Source organism: Primulina tabacum, chromosome 6, assembly GCF_025594145.1.
Source record: "Primulina tabacum isolate GXHZ01 chromosome 6, ASM2559414v2, whole genome shotgun sequence".
NCBI classification, from domain to species: Eukaryota; Viridiplantae; Streptophyta; class Magnoliopsida; order Lamiales; family Gesneriaceae; genus Primulina; species Primulina tabacum.
In genome coordinates, this window is record NC_134555.1 from 10,036,930 (window position 1) to 10,056,254 (window position 19,325).

The window sequence follows — 19,325 nt, forward strand, 5'->3', positions numbered from 1 at the left end:
CATCGGCAGCCTGCTAAATAATCTCTGGACCCAACTCTGCTCTCTCTCCTACTTCATCCTAATGCACAGGAGATTTACACTTACGGCCATACAATGCTTCATACGGAGCCATACCTATAGACGACTGAAAACTGTTGTTATAGGTGAACTCTACCAATGGTAAGTTCGACTCCCAACTCCCAGAGAAATCAATGACGCAAGCACGAAGAAGATCCTCCAAGATCTGAATAACTCGCTCTGACTGCCCATCTGTCTACGGATGGAAAGCTGTGCTAAACAGCAACTTCATACCCATAGTCGAATGACAACTCTTCCAAAATGAGGAAGTAAATTTGGGATCTCTGTCAGATACGATAGAAACGGGAATACCATGAAGTTGGACTATCTCCCGAATGTACAACTCCGCATACTGAATCATGGTGAAAGTCGTCTTAATAGGCAAGAAGTGCGCTGATTTGGTAAGACGATCTACAATCACACAGATGGCATTTGATCCTCTGACTGACTTAGGAAATCCGGTCACGAAGTCCATGGTAACATTCTCCCACTTCCACTCGGGAATAGGAAGAGGCTTGAGCAAACCTGCGGGTCTCTGATGCTCCGCCTTCACTAACTGGCAAGTCAGACACTTGGATACAAATCGTCTGATGCCTTTCTTCATCCCTGGCCACCAATACAATAATTGCAGGTCTTTGTACATCTTCGTACTCCCAGGGTGAATAGAGTACGGCGACATGTGGGCCTCTGATAGAATATCTGCTCGAATAGAATCGCTGCTAGGAACCCATATCCTGTCTCGGTATCTCACAATACCGTCACTAACTGAATACAAGACACTGCCCTTGGCCTCATCTCTCTGCTTCCATTTTTCTAACTGCTCATCTGCTGACTGACCACTGCGAATACGGCCTAGAAGAGAGGGCTGAATAGTCAAGGTAGATAGACGGGGAACTCTACCTTGAGGATATGACTCTAGATCAAACCTCTGCATCTCAATCTGAAGAGGTCTCGAAACTGTCAAATGAGCCATAACTGCGACTTTTCTGCTCAATGCATCCGCAACTACATTAGCTTTACCCGGGTGGTAGCTAATGTCACAGTCATAATCCTTCACAAGCTCCAACCAACGCCTCTGACGCATGTTCAGCTCCTTCTGCGTAAAGAAATACTTGAGGCTCTTGTGGTCGGTAAAAATCTGGCACTTCTCTCCATACAAATAATGCCTCAAAATCTTCAAGGCAAAAACTACAGCTGCCAACTCTAGATCATGGGTAGGGTAGTTTTTCTCATGAGTTTTCAGCTATCGAGAAGCATAAGCTATCACCTTCCCATGCTGCATCAATACTGCGCCCAAACCGAGCTTCGAAGCATCGGTATAAAGAACAAACTCACCGGGCCCTGACGGCATGGCCAAAACTGGTGCTGAGATAAGAGCTTGCTTCAAAGTATCGAAGCTCTTCTGACACTCCTCGCTCCACACAAATTTAGCATTCTTCTTGGTCAATGATGAGAGTGGAACGGCAATAGAGGAGAATCCCTTAATGAACTTCCGATAATATCCTGCTAGCCCTAGAAAACTGCGGATCTCTGATGCATTCTGCGGCACAACCCAATCTCTGACTGCTGCAACTTTCGCTAAGTCTACCTCAATACCACTGCTAGAAACAATGTGGCCTAAGAACGCCACCTTCTCTAACCAGAATTCGCACTTACTGAACTTTGCGAATAACTTGTGCTTCTGCAAGGTCTGCAGAACTGTGGTCAGATGTCTGCTGTGATCCTCCTGATTCTTGGAGTAGACGAGAATGTCGTCTATGAATACTATCACAAACTGGTCAAGATACGGCTGAAATACGCGATTCATGAGATCCATGAAGATCGCTGGCGCATTCGTCAGACCGAACGGCATCACAAGGAACTCATAGTGGCCATAACGAGTCCTGAAAGCAGTCTTGGAAACATCAGCATCTCTCACCCTCAACTGGTGATAACCGGAACGCAGATCTATCTTGGAGAATATCGAAGCTCCCTGCAACTGGTCAAACAATTCCTCGATCCTCGGAAGTGGGTATTTGTTCTTCACTGTAACCTTGTTCAACTCCCGGTAGTCAATACAAAGTCTCATAGAGCCATCCTTCTTCTTCACAAATAAGACTGGCGCGCCCCATGGTGAAAAACTCGGGCGAATGAACTCCTTATCAAGAAGTTCCTGAATCTGCTTCTTAAGCTCTGCCATCTCTGTCGGTGCTAGTCGGTACGGCGCTTTGGATATCGGAGTCATACCTGGCATAAGCTCGATAGAAAACTCCACCTCTCTCTCGGGTGGTATTCCAGAGACATCTTCAGGAAAAACGTCTAAGAAGTCTCTAATAATCGGAACATCTGCGGCTGACTGACTGGGTGCCTCGGGGACAGATATAAAAGTCGCTTAAAACGCCCGACACCCTCTATGCATAAGCTTCCTAGCCTGGACATAAGGAATAATGCGCGGTAAAGGAAAGTACTTGTCTGGCACAAATAAGAACTGTGTCATCCCAGGCGGTCGGACTAGAACAGATCTCCGCTGGAAGTCGATCAAAACTCTGTTCCGCAATAGCCAATCCATCCCTAGAATGATGTCAAACTCTGGCATCGGCAGTACGATAAGATCCGCATAAACAAGATTGCCATGGAGCTCAAGATCTATGTCTCGGATCACATTGGTAGCTGCCATCTCCTCACCAGAAGGCAATACTACTGAATAGGCTACATCTAGCCCGATGGTCTTAACTTGGAGAAAGTTAGCAAAGACCTCCGAAATAAACGAGTGAGTAGCCCCTGAATCTATCAAGGCTTTTGTAGCGGAACCAGCTATAAAAATTCTCCCTGAAAGGTTGGAACACTAAACTGAACCCAATAGTTACAAGAACTAAACTTATAGACATGCAAAGGCCAGAGTTCTTCTAACCTAATTCCCGAAAATAATACTGAGTAGAGCATGCAATCCTACTGTAATTCTATGTTCAAAAATCTTAACCCAACACATTAAATCCCAAATGTAAACTTAAAGCTTAAAGGTACCTATCATGAGCATCGTATCTGGGTTCGTCTCCGTAGCATGGAGACGGAGAGCAAACACTCTGCCTTGGGTAGGCAGATTCCTCTGAGGACACTGCAGCAACATGTGGTCTGGACTGCCACACTTGTAACACTTCCCTGAGCCAAACATACATGCTCCAGGATGGCGACGTGAGCACTTAGGGCAAACTGGGTGCTCAAAAGTCCTCGGGGCTGGGCATCCCCGCTGCTGCTGCTGCTGCTGACCTCTGTTTCTATGCGGCCCGTTAAAAGGTCTCTTGTTCTGCTGCTGATGCTGAGGGCGGTGCGGTACCTGGACTGGGCGCTTGCCCTGGCGGTCTCTCTCAATATCACGCTGATCCTGCTCTGCGGCTAGAGCTTTGGAGACAGCGACCTCATAAGTAGTAGGGTCAGACACCCTAACATCACGGCGCAAGATTGGCCGTAGACCCACCAAGAAATGCATCAACTTGGCTTTAACATCATTCGCGATCATGGGTACAAAATGACAACCCCTCTCAAACTTACGGATGAACTCCGTAACAGTCATATCTCCCTGTCTCCGGCTCATGAACTCAGTGGTCAACCTGGTGCGCACCTCCTCAGTGAAATATTTGGAGTAGAATACCTCCGTGAAGCGCGCCCAACTCAGTGTAGCCAAGTTCAAAGCTACTGATACTCCTTCCCACCATAAGCGGGCTTCTCCTCCGAATAAGTAGGTGGCACATCGAACTCTGTCTGCATCTCCAAGCTCCATGAACTCGAAGATAACCTCGAGGGACTTGATCCAGCCCTCGGCAATCATGGGGTCCGTCGTCCCTGAAAACTCCTTTGGACGCATCTTCATGAATCTCTAATAGACAGCCTCGGGCCCTGTCGGCATGGTCGCCACAGCATGGTTCCCCGCAAACTGTGCGAAGAACTGAGTCATCCCAGCTAGCATCTGGGCATTCATGTCAGGTGGAGGGGGTGGTGGAGGTGGTAAGTCTCTCTCCTGCCTCTACTCCTCCCTGTCCTCTTGGCGAGGCTTCTCATTTCTAGTGCGCTCGAGAATGCGTCTAAGGGGCATACTGTTCCATACATAACCCATACGTAACCAACATGCATAATTCCATAATTTATTTAAATTCAAATACTGAACAATAAAATAAATCTGGACGTAAAATAATTCATGAAAACATGCTGTCAAATAATTCATGCTTTGAATAAAATGCACAAATGTAAAACTTACAGACCGAAGACGTGACTTCATGAGCTTCTCGTGGTCGGTAGTAGTACAACCCTTTACAGAATCATTGCTCTGATACAAGCTATAATGGCCCGAAAATTCGTGTTTGAAAATTTGCGGAAAAATTAAAAGTTTTCTTTTTAAAATAATCAAAATTGCCTCATTCACAAAATCAACTGATAAATCAAGTTTAAATGTTCAAAATAGCAGCGGAACAAATTATTACTCGCCAAAATAACAAGTTAAAGTATCCAACAACTGATAAAATGTTTGAGCATAAAAAAATGGCAAGTGCTGTAAATGAGGTCCTCGGGTGCCACTACTGCCGACCCAATCTAGCTCACTGGTCCCCGCCCTCGGCCCCGACATCATCAGTACCTACAACAATCAAGTCTAGTGAGCCTAAAGACTCAGCATGCATATGTCGTAAATAACGAGTAAATAATATAGTAAAATTTGCATGGGATAAAAATATCATGTCATGAGGCATAATGTGAAAATAACTTGTCATGAGCAATTATAATACGTGCATAACTGAACTGAAAATCATAGTGAAAATGTTTGCTCCTTGGAGCCCTGTACTGAAATAGCATGTAATAATTTTCTGTTGAGATTATGGTCTACGCAAGTGGCCCCTGCACGGAACTGAACTGACCGGTAACTGGCGACCGGGTTTAGTAATGTATGTCTGATCAGACTAATGCCACAGTATACTGGGTGAAACTGAACTGAACTGACCGGTAACTGGCGATCGGATAATACAATGCTCCCATGAAAGTGAAATGGCCACAAGCAATATCACATAAATCTCAAAAATGAATATTTTATATTTTTATACACGTAATATAATTAAATGGCATAATGAAATATCCTGTATTATTTTACCACATGGATTGGATCGTTCCCAGGCTCGCTGCGACCTAAATTTAACATGAAAAATATGCAAATGATTTTCTTGACCAAACTTTGTAATTGAATCCAAAAACGAGACAATTACGCCCAACGACTCCGTATTTAATCATGACTCCGTGCCAACCCGAACCAACACCGAACCATCATTTAGTCATGATTAAAATACACTTAAAATGATGAAATAATGCTCCTAAAATGATGCAAGTCGAAATTTTGGTGAATGGAGGCCAAAACATGAAACGCTCTTTCGAGAGTCAATTTGGCACATCACACCGTAATTTCTCGTACGACCTAAAAAATGATCCGAATCACGAACGGCCGAAAACATGACCTTCCTAACTCAATGAGGCACTGTCCAGTCCAAGACCATAGGCTAAAATCCAACCAAGTACTCAAATAAGCCACTGAATCGCAGCAGCAAGTTGCTGTCCACAAAATACAGCAGCTGTGCTTTGGTTTCCTTGCGTCGTTTGCAAGGCTAATGGCCATTGGGGCTTGAACCACCGACCAGAACCTCTTACCAACATCCTAGGGTATGGTTTGAACCATGGCTAAGGGCTAAAGAGCCAACCAAGATCCACACCAACACCCACAACCGAGAGGACACATGCAGAATTTAAAAGGGTCGAAGGGGCTGTTCTTGTTGTTTGATTTAAAAACCGATTTCACCATGGACCAAGCCTCAAAAGGGCGACTTGGTCACGTCTTAGACATGATAGGGAAGTGTTCTAACCATGGATATAGGCCCTTAGGGCAGCCAAGATCAGAAACTCACCTTGAAATCAAAACAGAAAAATTCGAAACTCAAATGGCATAAATGAGGGGTTGCTGTCATTTTCGGTTTCTAGCATGCATGGGGGCTGAACTAATGGACCAATGTGGACCTAATCCATCCTAGAACATGTCTAGATGTAGCCTTGGGAGCTTGGAAATTAACCATCCACCTGTACTCACAAAAACAAGCGAACCGTGAAGCATGAAAGGAGAACAAAAAATTCTGCACTTCATTATTCGAAAATGGTATGGAAGGATTTCGGTTTTGAGCTTAAAATAATCATGATTATGATGTTTCAAAATACTACTATGGCTTGATTGAAGAGTTAAAAAAATATAAACATGCCTTGGTTTCGTTTTGAAAAGAAAACGAACGAAACGCAACGACGCGGCGCGGAGGAGACGGAGCGCTTTGCTACCTTCTTTTCTTCTACTCGATTTTTCTCTTGTTTTTTTCTAAGGCTTGCTCACGATTTTTCTCTCAATTTCTCTCTGAATTTCAAAGTAATGGAGAGGGAGGGAATGGTTAGGAGAGTGAGGGGAGATCCAATAATAAAGGAACTCAAATGGTATGACCAAGTCTCCTCTCTTTTGAATTTTGAATTGGTTGATATCAAATGATTTTTTGGAGGGATAAATGAATGGGGTGTGGCCGATTTCTCATGCTAATCTAGACTAAGATAATGTTCTAATATTAATTAATTAAGGGTGAAAAGATTACCATGCTAAGGAGTGACAAGGAAAGGGTCAAAGGGTGAGTTGGCATAGAATTGTTGTCTCACTAAGGGGTGGCCGAAATTTATTCAAAAATGGAAGGGAAATAGTGTTTGGTTAGTAAATTTTTAAACAATAAGAGTCTTACCTATCCTTTAAATAATTTAGGGAATTAACACGAAAAATTATGGGACCTAAGTGAACTTATTTCCTACTCACCTCAAGTTACTAAAATAATTCCTTAAACCTCATTTTTAACTTGAATCAACTTATTAGCTAGCTAAAATAAACTCTGGGAATGATTTTTCAATCTTAAATTCTATCTCAAAACTCCAACTCCAGTCCGGCCTCACTGAATTAACTGAAAAGATAAAAATTTAAAATACTGCATAAAATAATTAACTTTAAAGAAAAGCATTTAAATACTCATGCAATAAAATCAGTTTAATTTAAAATACTAGAATTATGCATGGCTTATACGTAGTCTAATTTACGGGTTCTACAATTAAACTTAAAAATTTTGAAAAGCTAAAATCTTAAAATCACCTAATAAATTAATTAGGCTTTAAAAATGCTAAAAACTTAATAAATCGTTTAAAATGACAATTTCTTGACTTGAAATAAAATACCATATTTTACAAATCGCCCAAATCGTCGCCAATCTCTTTTTTCATCGATCCTGCATCGAATAATCGCTTGAAACATGAAACTCAAGAAAATATTTTACCGTGCATCACATAAACATAAATAATTTAAAAAAATACAAATTAATAAATCATGCATCGCAAAAATCGTTTTAAACTTAAATAAATAATATAATAATTTAAATAAATGCATGAGTTTTACGTATACTGATTTTGGGCTCTACAATTACTCCTCCACTTAAATAAATTTCGTCCTCGAAATTAAATCTTACTAAACATTTCCGGGTAGCGATTACTCATGACTGCTTTGGCTTCCCAAGTGGCCTCCTCCACTGATTGATTCAGTCACCATACTTTGACCAATTTGGTCACTTTGTTCCGAAGTCTCCGTTCATGTCTATGTAGGATTTGGACATGTCTTTTCTCATACGACAGATCCGGAGCAAGTTGCAACGGCTCGTAGCTCAAAACATGCGAAGGATTTGCTATATACTTCCTCAGCATTGACACGTGGAATACATTGTGTACTCCGGCCAAATTCGGCGGTAGGGCTACACGATAAGCTAGTGTCCCAACTCTATCAAGAATTTCGAACGGTCCAGTAAATCTCGGATTCAGCTTGCCTCTCTTCCCAAACCTCATAACACCCTTCATAGGTACTATCTTTACGAAAATGTGATCACCTACGGAAAATTCAAGATCTCTCCTCCTCTTGTCAGCATAACTCTTTTGACGACTCTGGGCGATCTTCATCCTGTCTCGAATCTTGACCACCACATCTGCAGTCTGCTGAACAATCTCTGGCCCAAGTTCTGTTCTCTCACCGACCAATGAATCGGCGATCTGCACTTCCTTCCATACAGTGTCTCGTAAGGAGCCATACCTATAGATGATTAGAAACTGTTGTTGTAGGTAAACTTCACTAGAGATAGCTTTGATTCCCAATTCTCATGGAAATCAATAACACAAGCTCGCAACATATCTTCCAATATCTGAATCACTCGCTCAGACTGGCCATCTGTCTGAGAGTGGACTGTCGTACTGAATAGCAACTTTGTCCCCATGGTTGCATGTAAACTCTTCCAAAAGGACGATGTGAACCTCAGGTCCCTGTCGGACACAAGCTCTGCATAATGAGTCATGGAACAAGTCGTCTTCACTGGCAAGAAATGTGCTGACTTAGTAAATTGATCCAATAAAACCCAAATGGCATTGGATCCTCTGACTGATCTCGGCAAACCAACAATGAAATCCATGGTGATATTCTCTCATTTCCACCTGGGGATAGGGAACGGCTTATGCATTACTGCTGGCCTTTGATGCTCTGCTTTCACTTGCTGACAAGTGAGACATTCAGATACAAATCGACGGATGTCTCGCTTCATACCTGGCCACCAATACAAAATATGCAAATCTTTGTACATCTTGGTACCTCTTGGATGGATGGAATACGGAGATGTATGTGCCTCTCACAAAATATCCTCTCTGATCGAATCAACACTAGGCACCCACATCCTCCCTCTGTATCTCACAATACCATCAGACACTGTGTAGAGTACACTGCCCTTGGCTTCATCCTTCAGTCTCCATTTATGTAACTGCTCATCCGAAGGCTGACCTCTATGGATTCGGTCTAGTAAAGAAGACTTGACTGTCAAATTCGACAGCTTAGGAGCTCTGTCCTTGGGATAAATTTCTAGACCAAAACTCTGAATCTCTGACTGAAGGGATCTCTGTATTTATAGTTGTGCTACGACTGCTACTTTCCTGCTCAAGGCATCTGCCACAACATTAGCTTTCCCTTGATGGTAGCTAATTTCACAACCGTAGTCTTTCACTAACTCCAACCACCGTCTTTGTCTCATATTCAGCTCTTTCTTCGTGAAGAAACACTTGAGACTCTTGTGATCCGTAAATATCTTGCATTTTTTTCCGTACAAATAATGTCTCCATATCTTCAACGCAAAGACAACTGCAGCTAACTCAAGATCATGAGTCGGGTAGTTCTTCTCGTGCACCTTCAACTGTCTGGAGGCATAAGCTATAACCCGTCCATGTTGCATCAAAACTGCGCATAAACCGAGCTTAGAAGCATCGGTGTATAGCACAAAATTGCCTTGCCCTGCTGGCATGGCTAAAGCTGACGCTAAAATAAGAGCTTGATTCAAAGTATCGAAGTCTTTTGGCAATCATCACCCCATACAAATTTAGCATTCTTCTTAGTCAATGAAGTGAGTGGCACTGCAATCGAAGAAAACCCCCGAATAAATTTCCTGTAGTAGCCTGCCAAGCTTAGGAAACTGCGGATCTCTGACGCATCATTCTGCTCAACCCATTCTTTAACTGCTGTCACCTTAGCTGGATCCACCTCAATGCCACTGTTAGATATTATATGACCCAAAATACTACTTTCTCCAACCCGAATTCACACTTACTGAATTTTGCAAACAACTTGCGACTCTACAAGACTTGCAAAACTGTACCCAAATGCTGACTGTGCTCCTCATGGCTCTTCGAGTAGATAAGAATGTTGTTTATGAACACTGTGAAGAACTGATCTAGGTAGGGCTGAAATACTCGATTCATGAGGTCCATAAAAATTGCTGGAGCATTCGTCAGTCCAAACGACATCACTAAGAACTCGTATTGTCCATATCTGGTTCTGAAGGCTGTCTTATGAACATCTGCATCTTTTACCTTCAGCTAATGATACCCTGATCGTAGATCTATCTTAGAGAACACTGTAGCTCCCTGCAACTGATCGAACAAGTCCTCGATCCTTGGTAGTGGGTATTTTTTCTTGATCGTTACCTTGTTCAGTTCTCGATAATCGATACACAACTTCTTGCTCCCATCTTTATTCTTTATAAAGAACACTAGTGCGCCCCATGGTGAGAAACTAGGGCGGATGAATTCTTTGTTTAGGAGCTCCTGAATCTGCTGTTTTAGCTATAACATCTCAGCTGGAGCAAAACGGTACGGTGCCTTAGATATTGGCACAGTGCCTGGCACAAGGTCAATGGCAAACTCCACCTCTCTCTCTGGTGGAAGGCCTGTGACGTCATCTGGAAAACGTCAGAAAAATCTCTTACTACTGGTACCTCAGATATCGACGGAATGGGTACGTCAGGTGCATAAATAATTCTGGCCAAGAAGCCTGACACCCTTTGTGAATAAGTCTCTGTACATGCAGGCAAGAGATCATGCAAGTGAAACTCCTCCATCTATCCGGCTTAAAGAGAAACTTTTCCATGCCCAATGGCCTTACCAACACTGACCTTTTCTGAAAGTCAATCGGAACTCTGTTCTTCGTCAGCCAGTCCATTCCCAAGTTAATATCAAATTCTGGCATCGGCATACACTATGCAGTTCAAGATCAATGTCTCTGACCACGCTAGTAGCTGATAACTCTTCCCCTGATGAGACTGTCATTGAATAGCTCACATCGAGTCCAATAGACTTGACCTCCAGATGATTAGCGAATGTCTTCGAAATAAAAGAGTGAGTGGCCCCGGAGTCTATCAAAGCCTTCATGGCTATCCTCTTTATGAAAATATTTCCTGAGAGACGCTAGCACAACACACGAAACTTATATCCCAAAATAATAATCTTAACCTCAAGCATAGTAGAAAATCTCTACATAAGTCACCAAAACTACTAATTAGCACACTAATTATCCCCAAAACAAATTAGAAACATGCATAGCAAAAATAAAACGGTGCTAAATTAAACAAGTTACCAGCTATGTTGCATGGATACGGGTACGAGTATCATATTGAATACGATACGGATACGGCAACACGTCAAATTTTGAAAATATTAGACACGATATGGCTAGGATACGACAATCATTAAAATATATATAAATATTATATATATTTATATTTATATAAATTTAGTATTGAAAAGTAAAAATTATAGAAATGGAATGAAAGAGACGGACAAATGTATTTATGGATTTAAAAGCCCATCCAAATTTATTTTAAATTATTTTTCTTTAGTCCTTAGAAATTTTAAATTTTTTTAATTAACCCCTAAAACTTTTAAATATTTGCAATTTTGCCCAAACGTATCCGAAAAACGTATCCATGCCGTATCCATGACGTGTCCTCACCGTGTCCAAAACGTATCCGGCTGGTCAACCCTAAACAAAGTCAAAGATACGGATTTTGAAGTATCCGACACGCGTATCCGTATCCGTGTCGTATCCATATCCGATACTTCAAAAAAAAAATTTTAAGGTATCTGTGCTACATAGGTTACCAGTCAACAGGGTTGTGTCTAGGTTCCCCTCCTCTTCTTGCATGGCAAACACTCTTTCCTGGGTCGGCTACCTCCACTGCGGACAGTCCTTCAGCATGTGGTCGCTGGCTCCACACTTGAAGCATTTGCCTGATCCCCATGAGCACTGTCCCGCATGCTGGCGGTGGCACTTCGGGCATATTGGGTGCTCACCAGGCCTCTGAGGAGCCTTTTACTGAGGAATAGGACCATTGCCTCTCGGCGGTCCCTGAAATGGCCTCTTCCCCTGCTGTTGTTGGAAAGGACTCTTAAACTGAGGCTGCTGCTGTTGCTGCTGGGGTGCCTGATAGGGCTTCTTGCCCTGCCTCTCATTCTCGATGTCTTTCTGGTCATGCTCTGCCGCCAAAGCTCTCGACATGGCAACAGCATAAGTGGTAGGACCAGCAACTCTCACATCACGGTGCAAGATCGGCCATAAACCATCAAGGTAATGCCTCAGTTTCTCCCGGGCATCATTAGCAATCTGGGGCACAAAGTGACACCCCCTCTCAAATTTCCTGACAAACTCTGCCATGCTATTGTCTCCCTGTCACAACGCCATGAACTCCCTGGTCAGGCGGGAGCGTACTTCCTCAGTGAAGTACTTGGAGTAAAAAACCTCCTTGAAACCATTCCAAGTCAGTGTTTGCAAGTTCACTGACACCGATTCTCTCTCCCACCATAGTCTGGCGTCTCCTGTCAGTAGGAAAGTGGCACATCTAACTCTGTCTGCATCCTGCAGCTCCATAAAAGCAAAAATCACATCGATGGACTTAATCCATCCCTCAGCTATCATCGGGTCAGTAGTCCCCGAGAACTCCTTTGGGTCCATCCTCATGAACCTCTCATAAACCGCCTCTGGTCTGGGCCTCGCCCCTATATCCACTGCAGCATTATTCCCCTCAAACTGTGTGAAGAACTGAGTCATCCCTGCAAGCATCTGAGCATGCATGTCTGGCGGTGGACGAGGAGCAGTGGCCCTCTCCCATCCTGAGGCTCTCTATCCTCATCGCCTGCTCTACGTACAATCCTACGTCTGGGAGGCATACAGTTCCAAAATTTACCCAACACGTAAATCCAACATGTATGAACATAATACCATATCATAAGATGCACGTAATTTGAACTTAAAACATGTACATGCTGAAATCATGGCTTGATGCTTACTGCATGAAAAAATTTAAACTTTAAAACTTATAGACTTGAGGTGTGACTTTGTGAGCTTCTCGCAACTGGAAGTAGGTATAACCCTTAACAAGAATACGGCTCTAATAACAACTGTAACGTACAGTACTTTTAAACTACTTAAAATTTGCGGAAAAATAAAATTTTCTTAAATACACAATAAACTTTCAAATTGCGATAAAAATAATCTGCTCGTCTAAAATATTTTGAAATAAAACAGCTACAACCAAAGTTTGCAAAAGCACTTGTTAAACATCGTAAAGTAATCCTGTGAAAATCAGAGTATTTGAAACAAGAATAAAGAACTTAAAACGTGGGCGGTCCTCGGGTTTAGCCTCCGCATAGTCCGAGCAGGCTCATTGGTCCCCACCCCTCGTCTCCTCATACTCGTCATCACATGCATCGATCAAGTCTAGTAAGTCTAAAGACTCAACATATGTAACTTGAGATAACAAGTAATACATAATAAAATCACATGCATTTTAAAGTAGAGCATACATACTTGAACTTAAACGTACTTACGTAAACATAGACGTGGCATCGCATCGTAAAATTTTTCATAAACATACTTGAATCATACATACTTGGACATACATAACATCATCATTTTGCGTAGAGATATGTTTCAAAGCAAGTGACCCATACATAAATGCATCTTATCAGACTAAACCATAGTACTGGACTAGCAGGGATGTCCACTGCCACATACATGAGATCCCCGATCATGCTTTACCGGGTGGATTGGTCCCTGGTCATGCTTTACTGCTTTCCAATCCTTATCTAAATTCTTTCATGCTTTACAAGAGTGGAGAGGTCACCGGCCACGTTCACCGGCTTTTAAACCCGCTCATAATTTGTCACAAGACATTTAGCATACCTAAAAAATAAAACATTTTCTCTTTTGCACGTCGAACATATTTACATGGTGTTGAGGGATTCATTGGATCTAGCTTGGGGGCCACCGCTGCACATAATAACACAATTTCATGCACTTAACTTCCATAACATAGACGTAATATTCGTGCTCACCACCGAAATAACAATTGACTTATGACGTTCTAAATCACTCGGGACTTGACCTCGTTTAATCATCGTACTAAACCATGACATCGAACCCCGAAACAATCTCTATACGAAGTTACACCTTTCCCCAAACATGGAAGACATGGACCTAGAATAGTGGTTTAAAAATCATGGACAAGCGCCTAGGCGCTGGACAATGCTGCGCTGCGGTGCTGGTTAGCGCATAGGGGCTGCCCACCAGCACCGCAGGGCTGCAAGCAACGAAGCACTAGCGCTGCAGCGCTGCAAAGGCAGAGCCGCGGTGCTCGTGCTGCGAACCGCGGGGCGCTGCAATGCTCTACGACAGCGCTGCGGCGCTAGACCTGTGCGAACAACACCCCAAAAGATAACATTTGATCTCAATTCTACACCCCGCCCCATCGACTCGAACCAACACATCAAGACACATCCTAGGATGCTATGGCATAGAATTCAACCCATACAAACGCCCCAAACGACGACGCACAACCCCAATGCAACACAATCCAATAAACACGAATTGTGACACCAAAATACTTCCTACGACTTCTAATGCAACCAAGTGCCTAACGACACGAAACCAAAAATTTAAAAAATTTCCAAAAATCATACTCAATATACCTAAACATAGCAGCGATCATCCGACGGTTCCCAATGAAGCCAGCAACAAACAATTCTCAAGAATATGTCAAGAACACATTTTCATAAAATCTCAGTTTGAGCAGTCCTACGAAAACGATCATAACTCACACGTTTCTTGTCCCAAAATTATTATTTTACTGTCAAATTGAAGGTATCAAAAAGTACTACGTTTTATATGTTGAAAACTTTTCCTGAAAATCAACTGAAATTTCACAGTAATCAAAATGACAGCAAACTTGGTTTTTGAGATCTACAAATCGATTCAAAATCAATCCAACCATTTTTGCTCAAATTCTTGCATAACAAACATGAATTTTTATACAATAAACATCAAAACAATTACTATGACGAGATCGATGCAAAAACGAAAGAATATACATGCATTTGATGAATATACTTACGAAACGACGATACCGAAGCGGAAAGATGCGAGGGTTGATCTGGGACGAAATGTGGTACGATTTCTTGAAGAAAACCCAATGTGAATCACTGAAAATCGAGGGGAAAGGTGGCTGCCGGAAGAGAATTCTAAGAACCCCAAGTTTTCTCAAATAAAATAAACGTGTGTGTGGTGTGGTGTGTGTGGTGTGGTGTGTGTGTAACGTGTGTGTGAGTTTAGGGGAGTAATTAGATTAGGTGAAAATTTGTTTAATTAAGTAATTAGGTATAAAATAGAACTAATCTAATTATCTAACCCCAACCAAAAGTTTTAAATAAAAACATTTTCAAGACTTAAAATTACTCACTATTAAACTTAGAAATTTTGAAAAGCTAAAACCTTAAAATCACCTAATAAATTAAATTAGGCTTTAAAAATGCTAAAACTTAATAAATCATTTAAAATGACATTTTCTTGACCTGAAATAAAATACCACTTTTTACAAATCCTTCAAATCGTCGTCAATCTCTTTTTTTCTCGATCCCGCATCGAATTATCACCTGAAACATGAAACTCAATAAAATATTTTAACGTTCATTACATAAACATAAATAATTTAAAATAATGTAAATTAATAAATCATGCATCGCTAAAATCGTTTTAAACTTAAATAAATAATTTAATAATTTAAATAAATGCATGGGTTTTACGTATACTGATTTTGGGTTCTACATTTATCATCTTTATGAATTCCTCCTGAACTACATTCACTTTGAGATTGCGAGCTATAACTTTCACCATGGAAGACCCAAATAGTGTAAGAAGGATCAAACCCCTTAATGATTAAGTGGTCGTACACTTGGTCAAATTTCATATACTTCCTATTTTTACAATGCTTGCAAAGACATAAGATGACTTCACGTGTTTTGGCATAGTTCCTAGCTTGTGTAATAAATTTTTGTAACCCTTCTTCATACTCAGATACAAGCCTTGAAGGCAGATGAATCCATTCCTTATCCATTTCATAAATCACCCAAACCCTAACATACAAACATATGACTGCACCATTATTTACATAGTTTTACTATCAGCAAAAAAAATAATGAAAGGTACGAAAGATCGATATGCACCCTCTTGCGTGAACATAGTAAATATTGTGGTGTATTGTTTTTTTTTTTAGATCAAATTTAAATATCAAAACTTCTTAATCATTTTGAAATATTTTGAAGAATAATAAGATCATTATAACTTTGAGTATTTTTCATAAGAACTAGCTAAATAGGAAAAGTATCGGAATTTATAATTAATAATCAAAAGAGCTCGGGATGTTAGAGGTCTACGATTAATGTTTGAAGTCCTTACAAATTGATTTACCAAGACATTTTGGTTGTATATGTTATGCTATACACCTATTTTCTGTCACCTTCATGTTCATCATGAATTTACAATTATTTGCCTACTATTAATTTGGAAAAAGTCAAAATGGATATATGTTTTCAATACCACAATGATTGAAGCAATAAAAAAATAATACGAGGAAAAAATATAAATTTGTGTTAAAAAGGAATTTTGTACTCTTAAAAAAAATAACCCAAAAAAAAAATATTTGTGTACAAAGCAAAACAGGCACATCTCACATAAAGAATACACTTCATTTCTCATATCATTAGTTGGTGAGGAGATAAAGGTCACAGGTTATTTTTTTTAACGTGTTAACAACTAATAGATGAAAAACTTACCAAATGATTCTCTAAAATAAATTTACCTATGGAACAAAAACACATCCAATTATTATTTTATTTCCTGATAACAAAATTATTTTATTTCCTGATAACAAAAGCAGTGATCGACCATAATCACCCACACCACATAAAATAATGATACGTTTTATGAGTGTAGACTACCTGATTCTCCATTTGAATCGAATGACCTGATCTCAAATTATGAATTTAGATTTCAAATGATTATATTAGGCATTTCTAGCTATCATTGTGAATAAAAAATAATTAATAATAATAAATAGCTAAGGGATTTCATATCCATAGATTTAGAAATTAATCAAACTTCTTGTGTAGATTTGTTTGAATATTTTGAAATTATTTAACTTTCCAAAGCCCTCTTCCCAAATGTAACCTGAGATTCCTACAATATGTCCTAGGGGAAGAGAAGGTCAGCAAGCCTAATTAATTTATCCAAATCCACTTGTTATGTGCATTACTTGTGCATGGTTGCCAACTACTACTTAGAAGAATGGAAGGTCTTAAACAGTTATAATTAATAGATGCATGCACCGAATCATGTGGATGAGAAATCATCATGGTAAATATTTACATTATTTTGGCCTTTTTTCTAAATTGGTACGAATGTTATTTCTTATATTTATTTTAAATTCACTGCAGATTCAATGATTATCATTGATCAAAAAATATATATAATTTATGCTTAATCCACATAAAAATACTTTTTGAAATAATAGTGGACATTGGAAATATCTACTTCGAGAATAATATCGTCAAGGTAGGTTAAACGAACCTTGCGTACAAAGTCATCACTCAATACTCAACATTTTAGTATTCACAATGTTGGGTGGAATAATTGTCCCTGCTTGGTAGAGCGATCGAACCGTGGTGCTTGAGCTGTTGTGCGGTTTAAAAGATTTGAGTTGCACTATTACCATTAGCTATAGCTTTTGGTAAAGCGGTAAGCACTCGGTCCTACACACAAGATTCTCAATTTCATGCAAGAGAAACCAACCTTTTTGGCAAAAGGGCTCCTTTCTAATCAAGAAATATCGTGATTTGTTCCTTGGAAGAGGGTGAAATTTCAAGGGTAAATTTTTGGCCTCTGTAATTTTTAGCTTTGCGGCCTGGAACAGAGACTACAGATACATGGATATATAAAAAGATTTTCCTTTAGCAATTATGTACAGACGCTAAGAGAAGTTAAAAAAGCTCTACTTTTTTTGGTCCCTTTTGTTTTATTACTGTTATAGCATAATCTGTATTTAGAAGAGAGACTTGGAAATGGCTTACATGAGATTTCAAGAATTTATTTCAGTCTTGTTTTCGTGTTCCCATATGAAATTGAAGAATATTCTGCTCAAACCAGGGCTAAATTCCTCCAATATCCATATTAAATATTCTTCTTAGACATTAACTGGTAATGGAATAATCAAAGTGAATAAAGGGTAAGCAAGGCACTTAATTATTACCCATCAATAAATTTCAAATTTGTATGTACTATATATTCCTGAGAATACAAATCTCCAAAAAATTAACACTGATCAATCGGTCCCTTGTAAAATTTATGGGTTGCGATCAACTACAAAGATCCAACCACCCAAAGATGAACTCGACAGGAAAATGACCAAAAGAAAAAATGACGCCCAAAGGTACTTGCTCTGGCTGATATTAATACACATCTTGCTTATTTACCAAAATTGTCCAGAGGAACACCTTTCATTCTTATAAACAATGTTAAAGAACTTGTTGAGAGGATTCATGTTTATGTTCTCGATGTCTGAATCTATCATACCCGAATGTTTGTCATTTTACTAACATGTGGAATACTAATCCTATTTACAGACAATCTGGGGACCAATCTTATTTACATTCACCAGCCCTCTAATATCCGGCCCACAATCTTAAAACACATCCAGAGGTGAGAGGAATACCTATGGACTTATTGGTTTCCAATGGTGGTCACAAAAGGAACTAACCTCTCTACGTGATTTGAGATCAAGAATCAACCTCACTCGATTTAAACAATGGTTGCGTCGGTTTCTTGAGACAACAAATTAAAATACAAGATTACCAATTTACTAAATCTTGAATATCTCTTTAAAACCTCATTCTCGCTTCTATTATTTGACTACTAATTAAATCCCATTAATCCCTCCCATTCGATCCCTTCACACAAATATGTTGAGTGAAAGTCAAAAAATCTTTACATCGACTATCAAAAATCGAGAAAACGTAAAGAAGAAAAAAAACGTACCGTAAAGAAGAAGTACTGCAAGCCCTGAAATCTTTACATACACATCGGTTGCAATTTTTTTTGGTTCATATGAGAGTGTTTTTGTCCAGATTTCAACTTCTTTACGGGACGTCCGTAAAGAGCGAGGGAACTTTGTGTGGATGGCGGGCAAGAAGAAATGAAATTTTGGGGAAATGAAAGTTGGGTGGGGGAAATGAAAGTTGGGTGAATTTGTTATCAACTATTAACAGCATCCTATGAGCTCGCGGTCGAAAATACAAATAACAACGTTCAATATGCAGGTCGCTAATGGTGTAACTCTTATGTTATTAGCAGCTTGCAGTGTTCGTATGCCGTTAATGGTACAACTTGTGCGTTATTAACAACGTGCATTGTTCGCACGCTGTTGTTAGTATAAGGTTTAAGCTTATTAACAGCGCGCACGTATAAGCAATTCGTCAATAATATTATTGACAGCGTGCATTAAAAGCAC

General features: G+C 40.1%; 1 protein-coding gene across 3 annotated transcripts in view; it reads right to left on the reverse strand.

Annotated features, from left to right (window-relative positions):
• The window catches only part of LOC142549135 (uncharacterized), a 31,356-nt gene extending 12,305 nt beyond the window's left edge, over positions 1-19,051 (reverse strand). Inside the window, exons 1-3 of one of the 3 annotated variants that reach the window (XM_075657931.1) lie at positions 18,854-19,051; positions 15,337-15,417; positions 14,880-14,967 (exon numbers count right to left, since the gene is read on the reverse strand). The gene's annotated coding sequence lies outside the window, so the exon portion shown is untranslated. Of the gene's footprint in view, positions 1-14,879; positions 14,991-15,336; positions 15,418-18,853 lie in introns of all 3 variants that reach the window. The other 2 variants (XM_075657929.1, XM_075657930.1) reach the window with 2 other exon arrangements.
• Between the last annotated feature and the right edge of the window lie 274 nt (positions 19,052-19,325).